Raw genomic sequence first — 12,500 nt, 5'->3', positions numbered from 1 at the left:
AGAAGCAAGCTAGCAAAGACAACCAGCATTTTCAAGCATCAGTCTCACATGCCAGCCTCAGGGGACAAAGTGATGGTTAGCACGCTAGGCACTTGACTGGCTCATACATCTTCATTCTCTGGCTCTGGCAGTTTTATAGCCAGCGTTGTGTTTGCATGAGCACAACTAATGTAAAGCGCTGTTCACGTGGACGACACACCGTCAATTGTCAACCACCATTCTGGATAATTATGCTGATGACTAAACAAAAGCGGGTTGGGGGGGGGGGGGGGGATAGCAAGGTGTGGGTGGGGATACCCGCGGTGATGTCTATTCCAAAGATCGGTTGCCGATCGTTTCAACAACGTCTTTGTTCTGCACGCTGAATAGACAATTTCCATGTATGGCCGTGCCCGCTCCGGCTCCATACAAGATATCCCCCCCCCCCCCCCCGTTTCATCCAAATTAAAGAAAACTCACATCATCGAAAGCTGAAGAAGATGAAGAGAAAACACAGAAACTGCATTTAAATGGCAAAACACATTTTACAAAAACAAGCGTTTTTCCCCTTTCTCTGGTTATACCAATGATCAAATCAGGTTGAACAGGTTACAACGGAGCTCAAATCCTATCTGTCGTTCAAAAGAGAACACGTTACAATTGCATACACACACACAAACGAACTTTGAGGGAAAATAGACTGTTTTAATTTTCTTTTAAAGGCACCATCTCAGCTTCCTCTTCTTGACAGTGGTCAGCAGGTCTTCGCAGTGATCCACTCGCTGAATGATGGTTCTGCGGACTTCCTCGTTGGTCATGTGCTCTGTGCAGGAGATGCCACGGATGTTTTTTCTCAAGCATCTTATTTCCACAGCTGGGATCGTCTTTTTATGGGGGCCTCCTGGCCCCAATTCTATACGGATAGTTTCGAGGTTGACCATGGGCAGCGCCATCTTGTTGTGAAATACGTCATCAGTTTGTGTACACAGGAAGTTGTGACATCCGTCACCATATGGGAGGGGTGAAGGCAACATTGTTCATCAGTAGAAAGTTGTGAAATCCGTCACCATATGGGAAGGGTGAAGGCAAAATTGGTCATCACTGAGTTTGTGTAACACAGGAAGTTGTGACATACGTCACCCTATGGGAGGGGTGACGGCAAAATTGTTCAACAAAAACATCATAGGTCGAACTGTGCAGGGTCAACCGCAACAAACTCAATCCATTTATACTTTGTTGTATTTGAGTGACTTATATACCGACCTTTTTATTTCTTATTTTCAGCACTGGTGTAGAAAAAAATCATGAACCAAAATGTTATTTATTTTCTAATGTAACATTTGTTTTACAAATGTAACCATGGTCTTTCAAACATACAGTGACATTTAACATTGTTATGTTAAAAAAAAAAAGAAAAAAGAAAAAAAGCTTTTGTGCACAAATAAGAAAATACATTGTACATTTTACCTACAGACCAAACCGTGAGTGTCTGTGGCAAAGCCCGACCCAGGAAATTGCACTGATTTTATTTTTAGATCAGTGGGAAATTGTCAAGAACAGGCGCTTGCATTTGGATGTGTCCAGTGATAGTAGGTTTGGTTGTGATCAATCAGAATAATGTAGGAATACAAATGTATGACAGTTTGGTATGATGACATGTATTTCACATATGCTGAACTGTAATATTATACATGATATAATATTATTATGGCTGTTGCCATGACCATGAACCCCAAGAAAGGTTTAATGTTATGTAAATCAAAATACCAAAATCAAGCACCTATTAATCTGGTCTACGGCGCGGGAAGATTGAGGCCTTCGTAAACGTTCAACGTTGGCCAATAATGATTTTAACAATGTTGTGTCGTTTTGTATTATGTTTTATTTTGTTGATCAATTGATAAATATGTCTTCCCAACATATCACAAATCAAACAGAAATAAAGTCTTAGACAACTACAATAATTATTGTTGCCGTCAAAACCATGCAAGGCCTCAACCCGGTTCTCACGAGATCAGTTATATTTTTTTTCTCTCTCTCTCTCTGTCTGAATGTATGTCTTTGTCTGTGTCTCCCTCTGAGTCTCTCCGCTTCTGTCTTTCTATGTCTGTCGCTGTCTATCTGTGTGTGTGTGTCTCTCTCTCTCTCTCTCAGTCTCTCTCTCTCTCTCTCTCTCTCTCTCTCTCTCTCTCTCTCTCTCTCTCTCTCTCTCTCTCTCGCTCTCGCTTTCTCTCTCTCTCGACTCTTGGCACACAGGTCAAAGCAGAGGTTAACTTGAGTGCACGTGTACCTTGCAGGAGGGGGTGAGGGCGGTGAACATGTGTCTCAAAGCAGAGGTTAACTTGAGTGCACGTGCATGTGTACCTAGCAGGAGGGGGGGGGGTGATTTCTTGAATTAGCTGAGGGCGGTGAACATATGTCGTTGTTTGCCGTTGTCATGAGAACAGTTACTTTTGTTTTGTTTCGTTTTTTCCTCCACATTTTTGCATTTTCACAACAGGCTTTTCTGTTTCATCTCTCATACATGGTGTCAATTGGAGAGAGAAAAAAAACGGAACAAAACAGAAGTAACTTATCTCGTGAGAACGGTAGTGCACTAGGTTTGGGAAAAAACACGACAGTACCTTATCTCTTTCAACCCGTATGGGGCCCTTTAACATGTGACAGACTGACAAATGCACCGAACCCATTTGGTTCTTCGAGAGAATTTTTCCGTGAAAACCTTTTCAGTGCCTCACGGTCAACTCAGGGTCAGTGTCATAAGAGCCGGCCATACCGGAAGGGATATAAGACCGTTTTCAACGGATTTTCACACTGCTAAAACCTGACTTTCTTGCAGTTTCTTTGTCTGCAATGCCTTAGAACTATACAAATAGTTAAGTTTTTCCCGTGTGTGTTGTAATTTGCAAGCAAACATCGTACATTGTAAAGTTAATCGACTTTGCTACAATTTGTAAAAACTAGGGCATTACCTGATACCAAAAAAAAATAATATAAATCCCATGCTGTTTTCAAATACAGCGTTTTGCTATTCACTTCAATATCAATCAATCAATATGAGGCTTATATCGCGCGTATTCTAAGCGCAGGGATTTATTTTTTTATTTTTTTATTCTTATTTTATGCAATTTATATCGCACACATATTCAAGGCGCAGGGATTTATTTATGCCGTGTGAGATGGAATTTTTTTACACAATACATCACGCATTCACATCGGCCAGCAGATCGCAGCCATTTCGGCGCATATCCTACTTTTCAATAACAATCAAGAAATAACGAAGTCTTTTAACCACAATTTCCCAGATATTTACACTTTTGGTCTGGGTGGCCGAGTGGTAACGCACTTGCGCTCGGAATCGAGAGGTTGCGTGTTCGACCCTGGGTCAGGCCGTTATTTTCTCCCCCCCTTTCCTAACCTAGGTGGTGGGTTCAAGTGCTAGTCTTTCGGATGAGACGAAAAACCGAGGTCCCGTGTACACTACATTGGGGTGTGCACGTTAAAGATCCCACGATTGACAAGAGGGTCTTTTCTGGCAAAATTGTATAGACATATATAAAAAATGTCCACCAAATACCCGTGTGACTTGGAATAATAGGCCGTGAAAGTATATACTCGCCTAACACGCTTGAGATTTACTGGCCGATGTGAATGCGTGATATATTGTGTAAAAAAATTCCATCTCACACGGCATATTGTAAACGCCATGAGCCTCCCTCTGGGAGGGTATGTGCGTAGAAATACTCACTATAATAATAATAATAACTTTTCATTTTGTTTCAATTCACACCACAAAACATACACTTCGCCTTTTGCTGTTCAGTCTCAAGTCTAATAATAGTATAAATCATAACTAATTTTCTTCACACCATCATAGACATAATGTTGCCTCACATGTTCTTTGTACGATCGTTGGTTTTCACAATAAATATTACATTACTGTACTTGTCTTCTTTTTCTTTAACAATGTCTTTCCAAAAACAAAACTAAAAGACCACACAAGCTATTGCAACCTACTCCTATCTCTCGTCTCTCTTCCTGGGTACAATGGTACCTAAGACTTACATTCAAATGCTTACATTTCCATGCTACCCACATTGTCAAAATACCAATAATTATTCAAAACAAATGTTAAAGGCACAGTGCAGCTCACAGCCTTCGTTTTGCGTTTTTATTGCAGCTGAGTGCATTTACAGTTCAAAAATCCTCCTATGGTAGTAAAACACACAAAAAACTACCCAACGACGACATAATGTGAAGCTCGACAGTTTCTTGTTCACGCGAGTGCATAAATTAACCTAGTTATTACGTGGTGTTTGGTCGGAGTTCGATTCAACTGAGTGATTCCGGCCTCCATTTTGTTTTACACAAACTCATGATGACGTCTGACATAGTTTGCTAGTGACGTGTCTTTTTGTGCATGATGTGGTGATCTACCTGATCTAAATTTAGATCAAAAAATAGGTCAAGACCATCCGGGTCCGAGTACGAAATTAATTCGTAAAAAAATCGCAGTTCTTGACTCTTTGGGTGCAAGTCAATGAAACTTGGTAGTTCTTCTAACGGATAGCTGCCTGAGGTAGCCTATGACTAAAAGCCCCAGGGGCTCCGTGCACCTGGATTTGACAAGTTCAGTACCTACTACCTAACTTCATTTCAGACCCACACCCATTATTATACACATATTTCACATTTAAACCATTAGTCGACCCCCTGTCGATATTTATCGACTAAGTTCCTTGTGCAGGTTTACCGATAGGCTCCATGACTCGCATGCGAACATGCCGATGGAGAGAACCAGCGCTAAGCGTATCGTCAGTTTTGCTTTGAGACTGGTGTTTTGGTCTCTCCAGATTGTTTTTAATGTTGTCATTGGTGCTGCTGTGTGTGAACCCGCCTCTTTCTTCTCTCTTCATCAAAGTTTCCCGCCGTTTCCAACCCTCCCCCCCCCCCCCTCCCCCGTCTTTCTGGGCAGCAGTCCAAGACAGACAGGTCGCCAGTGAAGACATCAGGTGGTACGCTGGCGACAGACCAAGCCGCTCTGGTCACATCACGCTGTCCGTTTGGCGACACTTAGGATTGCCTTCCTTCCACATTGCATTACTATCAAGCGCCAGAAATGCTAGAAACTTCTTGTTTACTACCAGGACAGGAGTTTGTCAGTATGTCCCTCCAAGAAAAATGCTCATTAATTGATTTTAGTTTATCGCTTTTCTGGATGATCTCTCTCTCTCTCTCTCTCTCTCTCTCTCTCTCTCTCTCTCTCTCTCTCTCTCTCTCTCTCTCTCTCTCTCTCTCTCTCTCTCTCTCTCTCTCTCTATTCGAGTCTCTCTCTCTCTCTCTCTCTCTCTCTCTCTCTCTCTCTCTCTCTCTTTGTCACACATTCTCTCTCTCTTTGTCACACATACTCTATCTCTCTCTCTCTCTCTCTCTCTCTCTCTCTCTCTCTCTCTCTCTCTCTCTCTCTCTCTCTCTCTCTCTCTCTCTCTCTCTATCTCTAGCTCGCTCCAGCCCCCCCCCCCCCCCCCCCCCCCTCCGTATTTCCACCGCCAACCCGTGTGGACAGCAGTCCAAGACAGACAGATCGCCAGTGAAGACATCAGGTGCCACAGCCATGTGTGATCACAGTGCTTATTCCCTGGGCTGGTGACAGACCACGCTGCTTTAGTCACATCACGATGTCAGTGCTTTGTGACAAGTCCAGGCATTTCTCGCCACCGGTTTCATCCCAATGTGAAGATGATTTCGTCCCTCCATGCCACTCTCGTTAGGCACCATCCTCCCACCACTTTTCTTTCTTCTTTTCTGTCTGTCTTCCATTTCTGTCTTTGTGTGTGTGTGTGTGTGTGCAGGGCCGGACCAAGTTCGTTTGAGGGGGGGGGGGGGGGTTCCAACTGAAGACAGGGGTCCAAAGTCCACATTTTATTTTTCTCTGAGAGGTACATTGGATGGCCAGGGGGGGGGGGGGGGGGGGTCCGGAACCCCGCCCTGTGTGTGTGTGTGTGTGTGTGTGTGTGTGTGTATGGATGTGTGCGTGTGTGTGTGTGTGTGTGTGTGTGTGTGTGTGTGTGTGTGTGTGTGTGTGTGTGTGTGTGTGTTTGTTTGTTTGTGTTCTTTCTGTATCCATTTCTGTCTTTTAATGGTTGTATTTAAAAACAAGAAATTCCTCCGGGGTAGGAAAAACACCCCCGTCAAAGGGAAATAACCTTCTCAGTTGGTGGCAGTGACTGAGTGAGAATGGTTATTTCCCTTTGACCATGAAGATGTCCCTCTATAAGTCCTTGTACAATCTTAATCCACCAATAACTCCCTAACCGTGTGTTTGACTGGTCCCAAATTTTGTAAGGACCGTCTCAGGAATGTATAGAACCTGTTCACCAGGTTTGGTGACGATCGGTCCGTTCATTCTTGAGATCTATATGCGAACACAAACAAACAAACAAACAAACAAACAAACACATCGAGCGAAACCTCTACACACCCCTATACCGGGGGTGTAAAAATGTAATTTTAAGAGACTTGTAGGATCAGCAAAAAGGACTAATGCTCATGAATATGCATGGCGTATTGATAATGATTATTGTATTGTTTAAATTCACATTGTTCATAAGGGTTGAAGAGAATAATAGTCTGCATAAGTTATGTAACGTTTTGAAACATATATTTTTATAGTTTGTTTTTGAAGAGAAATAATTAGGACTTGAATTTTCTTTGGAATGAAGGGACTATTTTTTAGGCGTATTAATTTGATAAGTAATTTGTTCCTGATATCCTCGTTTGTGGCGCGAATATCTTTCTTTGTTTTCCTGACTCTGAAACCATAAAGACGTTTTTGCTAATTTTGTTCCCAGAGATTCAGTGGTGATTTTGTAACTTGTGTTCTGCACAAGAAGGTACGTTTACATTTTATATGTGATTTTATAGATGTTTTGTTGTTAGTTTATAAGTATCTATTTTGTATGCATTCTTAGTTTTATAATTGCGAAATATTGAATTTTGTGTTGAAAGAATTATTGATTCTCTTTATTAAACGTAATCAGGATTTAAGAAATGTATGTTTGATAGTTGTTCACGGATATTTTGTATTTTTGTGTAAAAATATTGTTTAGAATTGTTTTATTATAAAAAGTGGTCTGATAGGTTACGGATAGCTATTTCATTGTTTGTGATTGTTAGATAAAAATGTGTGTCGAATTATATGATAGCGAGCTGTATGAATTAAGGTCCAAATTGCATTAGATGAGTTTTCCCTATTTCGGATAATTGTTCAAGAGTATCCCCCCTTCTCTTCCTTCCTCTTCCCTTGTCCTTCGTTCCTTCCCCCTTCTGCTTGTCACGCTCAAATTAGGAGGCAGAACCAATTAACATGTTTTGGTAATCACTTATACACACGGGTGATGATGATAATAAATACCCCTTTTCCCTCTGATTGGACATTGTGCTTGTATACCTTGTTGATGAAACTTGTGTTTGTGGAATGAGTTTACTGAGTAGACAAGGTATTTGTTTACAGTCAGATCATGGTGTAGCCTGAGAGATGCTGTACATGAGATGTCGACCGTGACCGAGAGGAAATTGTCCTGAGGTGTGTGGGATAATTTTGCTTTTGATTTCGAGAAGATAACTGCAAACGAGGTTGTTTTCTTGGTGTTTGTTAATATGTTTGCAGTAATGCTATTTGTACGTCATTCTTAGTCATGTTTTTTTCATTTTAATTGCTCTCACATTTACAATAATGGTGTCTGTTTTCTATGTTTGACATTGTGTGTGTGTAATCCATGCGGTTACCTATTTTTAGTTTGCTGTTCACGTAGTCAAGGTTTACTTGTTGATTTACCAAGATTCCTTGATCTATCGTACTTTTTTGGTTAATGGACCTATTCTCTTTTTAGGGAGAAAACTTAAAACTGCTTTTGGTAATGTTGGTAGTACTTTGTATGCTCAAATATATCATTGTAGTTCGTAGTACTTATTATTCTATTATAATCTTTACAGGTTGTTCCGGTTGGTTTTCGTAGAACGATTAAACAAGAGTGCAACTTAACAACTGCATCCGTTTTGATGTTTGAGCGCATCCCTCAACATTTGGTTGTTTGTTTGTTTGTTTGTTTGTATTTGTTTTTTCTTTGTTTTGTTTCTTTCTTTTTACATTTAGTCAAGTTTTGACTAAATGTTTTAACATAGAGGGGGAATCGAGACGAGGGTCGTGGTGTATGTGTGTGTGTCTGTGCGTGTGTGTGTGTGTAGAGCGATTCAGACCAAACTACTGAACCGATCTTTATGAAATTGTACATGAGAGTTCTTGGGAATGATATCCCCGGACATTTTTTCCTTTTTTTTGATAAATACCTTTGATGACGTCATATCCGGCTTTTTGTAAAAGTTGAGGCGGCACTGTCACACTCTCATTTTTCAATCAAATTGATTGAAATTTTGGCCAAGCAATCTTCGACGAAGGCCGGACTTCGGTATTGCATTTCAGCTTGGTGGCTTAAAAACTAATTAACGACTTTGGTCATTAAAAATCTGAAAATTGTAAAAAAAAAATTGTTTTTACAAAACGATCCAAATTTGCGTTCTACTTATTCTTCATCATTTTCTGATTTCAAAAACATATAAATATGTTATATTTAGATTAAAAACAAGCTCTGAAAATTAAAAATATAAAAATTATGATCAAAATTAAATTTTCGAAATCAACAAACATCTTATTTCTTGCCGGTTCCTGATTCCAAAAACATATAGATATGATATGTTTGGATTAAAAACACGCTCAGAAAGTTAAAACGAAGAGAGGTACAGAAAAGCGTGCTATCCTTCTCAGCGCAACTACTACCCCGCTCTTCTTGTCAATTTCACTGCCTTTGCCACGAGCGGTGGACTGACGATGCTACGAGTATACGGTCTTGCTGAAAAATTGCATTGCGTTCAGTTTCATTCTGTGAGTTCGACAGCTTGACTAAATGTTGTATTTTCGCCTTACGCGACTTGTTTCTTTCTCTTTTTCGTTTTCCTGTCTTCTATTTTTCGTTTCTTTCTTACTTGCTTTCTTTCTTGCCTTCCTTCTTTCTTTCTTTCTTTGTTTTTGTCTTCCCTTCTTCCCACTTCTTTCTTCATCATCCGCACGTCAGAGTACCAATGGCAATCCGCAATGCAATAGTCTGATCACACTGGGTGACTATGGCTCTGTAGTGACAGGAGATATATATGCGTCGCCGGCACAAAGCCATTCTGCCTCTCTTCCAATCGTCCCATTCTAACCATCAAAGAGGGAGAAGCCTGAAGAGAAGGATTGGTCTAAACAAGCTTTCTTGAAGCAAAGCCTGAACTTCGTCTGTCTGTGTGTCTGTCTGTGTGTCTGTATCCGTTCCTGTCCCTGTCTTTCTCGTCCTGTATGTGTGTGTGTGTGTGTGTGTGTGTGTGTGTGTATGTGTGTGTGTGTGTGTGTGTGTGTGTGTGTGTGCGTGCGTGCGTGCGTGCGTGCTTGTGTGTGTGTGCGTGCGTGCGTGCGTGCTTGTGTGTGTGTGTGTGTGTATGTGTGTGTGTGTGTGTGTGTGTGTGCAGTGTGTGTGTGTGTGTGTGTGTGCAGTGAGTGTGTGTGTGTGCGTGCGAGCGTGCGTGTGTGTGTGTGTGTGTGTGTGTGTGTGTGTGTGTCCGTGTAAAGAAGGGGTAGTTCCATGTGGCCGTAACTGACCGCAGATAGGTGATTTGCGGCGTTAATGAGCAACTTATCACCGGGCTTGTTGATATTATATTCTCAAAAATAATCGCACTGTGTAAAATTGATATTTGTTTGTGGTCTGCATCATGCTGTGTTCTGTTTTCGCTTCGCTGGGCTTAAAAAGCACTGAGGTTCTCCTACAAGCAGTTAATGTTCAAAACAACATTTTCAGGTAGGAACCACCATGCATAATTGTGTGTGTGTGTGTGTGTGTGCGTGTGTGTGTGTGTGTGTGTGTGTGTGTATGCGCGCGCGAGTGTGTGTGTGTGTGTGTGTGTGTGTACGTGCCTGCGTGAGTGTTTGTTTGTGTGTGTGTGTGTGAGTGTGTGTGTGTGTGTTTGCGTATGCGTGAATGTGTGCGTGCGTGCGTGTGAGTCTGGGTTTGTGTGTGTGTGTGTGTGTGTGTGTGTGTGTGTGTGTGTGTGTGCGTGTGTGTGCGTGCGTGCGTGCTTACGTGCGTGCATGTGTGTGTGTGTGCTTGTGTGTGTGTGTGCCTGCGTGCGTGTGTGTGTGTATGTGTGTGTGTGTGTGTGTGTGTTATTTTGTGTGTGTGTGTGTGTGTGTGTGTGTGTGTTTGCGTATGCGTGAATGTGTGCGTGCGTGCGTGCGTGTGAGTCTGGGGTGTGTGCGTGTGTGTGCGTGCGTGCGTGCGTGTGTGTGTGTGTGTGTGTGTGTGCTTGTGTGTGTGTGTGTGTGAGTGTGGCTGCGTGCGTGTGTGTGTGTGTGTTTGTGTATGTGTGTGTTTGTGTATGTGTGTGCGTGCGTGCGCATGCGTGCGTGCGTTCGTGCGTGCTTGCGTGCTCTGCATGTGCGTGAATGTGTGCGTGCGTGCGTGCGTATGTGTGTGTGTGTGTGTGTGTGTGTGTGTGTGTCCCTTGTTTGGATTTAAACCAGAGAACACCACAGTTGGCACTGCCTCTCATTGAAGCCATTGATTGAGTTCTGTCCACATGCAGTCGTGCTTTATTTTCGCTTCGCTGCACAAGCATGTCGTCTTTTTCTCTGGCATCGCTAATGATGTCGTTTGGTTGTTTAGTCGTCATTCGGTCTGTATAAAGGGACAAGAAATGATATGCCTGCCTTTGTCTAATGATCCGAGGCAGTTTTGTTTTAGACGTTGCATTTGACGGAAACTGTGTACATTGAGATTATAGCACTGACGGTCCGATTCACCACGACCTCTTTCGCCGTCTCCCGATTCGCGGTTTCTCGTTTCGTCATGCCGTGTCTCATTTCGATTTGTTTTCAATTTGCTGTTTCTCTTGTTACATAGTGTCCACTTGTTGTAGGCTTACCCGATTGTTACCATCTTCCGAATAAGTGTTTTAATTTCACTGTCTTTAATTTGGATATGCCGTTTCAAGAATGTGTCTGCTTGCGATTTGCCGTGTCGCAATTTGCCGTCTGTGTGAGGAAGTTTCCGGTTTGTTGATACTGATTGTAGTGAAAAGACGTCTGGGGGCGGTACTGTTAAGTGCCATTTCGTCGTATGCAATTGAGGCATCACTTTATTATTATATTCTGGGAAAAAAGTATACTAAACAGATAACGTTTAAGTCCCAATTTTGAACCTATTTTGTGGCGAATTTGACCGTAAGAAGTTCAAGAGAAATTAACGATACTGTATTTTTTTTCAGTATGCTAACTAAGTCAATGAATTTGAATAGGAAACCAGAATCCTTATGCGAGCTATTCCTTGCATAAGACACGATTTTGTTCATCGTCTTATATTATTCAGTGCCGGTGGGTTCGCGTTCGTCCAGTCAGACACAATCTGTTAGGTTCATGCAGACATTAAAATCTTCATTGTAGCGAATGCGTGCACGTTTCACTTCCGTACGAAGCGTAAACAAATAGGGAGTCTTGGGAGAATGTACCGTGTCTAAAGACTACCCAACACTCATTTGAGATTTGTATAAACTGAACGTTAAAAAAACACCAATGTTAGCCTAATGCATTCATCATGTGTGGTTTCATAACTGTAACCCTCAAACCTAACTGTATAGATTTGAGGCTATTCTAGTTCTTTTTTCTCGTGTTTTTTTCTTATTATTGTTGGTTTTGTGTTTGCTTTTGTTGTTGCCGAAGAGATACAATACAACGGTGTTCTATTTGCGGAACCTTATACAGACATGGTTTTCCTTTCTGGCATCGCTAATGACTATCGTGTGCTTGTTTGGCCATCAAGCGGTCTAAACTGGCTTCAATGCCGGTGTCACGAACTGAAACCTCTGCTGAACAATCCTTCTCATTGCGGTCAATGCGCATGCGCCAATCTTGGACTTAAAAAATGCGAGCCGAAGGAATCATGGGTTAGGGTTAGGGTTTTGATTAGGGTTAGGATTAGGGTAAGGGTTAGGCTTAGGGTTAGGGTTACTCCGTTAGGGTTAGGTTATTCACGACCTGATTAATCTCCCCATGTTAGCGCATGCGCATTGACCGCATTGACAATGGAGGATTGTTCAGGCAGAGTTTTCAGTTTGTGACACCGGGCTTGCTCTGTGGATGACATATACATGTATGCCTGTATTAGCCACATTATCCAATGAGCTATTTGATTAGACGTCGAATTAGACGGAGACTGCAGAAGTTAAACTAGCCACCCCGAAATATCTGTGACTCCGTTTTCCTCACTGCGTTAAAGATTTTTGTATTCGCGGGTAAAGCATCGCGTAAACCAGCTGAACTCTCTGAGCAGGCTTTAGGTTTAAACAAAATGAATGTTTGTTCATATATACACATGACAACACAACAACATACTCACTTTTCTCTGTCGCAATTTCTGTGTCGCTCTCTCTGT

At 42.0% G+C, this 12,500-nt stretch overlaps 1 long non-coding RNA gene across 1 annotated transcript in view; it reads right to left on the bottom strand.

Moving 5' to 3' along the window:
- Positions 1 to 4,045: 4,045 nt before the first annotated feature.
- LOC138967215 (uncharacterized) overlaps positions 4,046 to 12,500 on the bottom strand; it is a 181,478-nt gene continuing 173,023 nt past the window's right edge. The window contains exon 2 of the long non-coding RNA XR_011455876.1: positions 4,046 to 4,538. This is a non-coding gene — a long non-coding RNA (uncharacterized lncRNA). The remainder of the gene's footprint in view (positions 4,539 to 12,500) is intronic.

Source organism: Littorina saxatilis, linkage group LG5, assembly GCF_037325665.1.
Source record: "Littorina saxatilis isolate snail1 linkage group LG5, US_GU_Lsax_2.0, whole genome shotgun sequence".
In the NCBI taxonomy this organism is placed as follows: Eukaryota; Metazoa; Mollusca; class Gastropoda; order Littorinimorpha; family Littorinidae; genus Littorina; species Littorina saxatilis.
The sequence above is the reverse complement of the archived record's forward strand: the minus strand, read 5'-3'. Positions and strand labels throughout refer to the sequence as shown.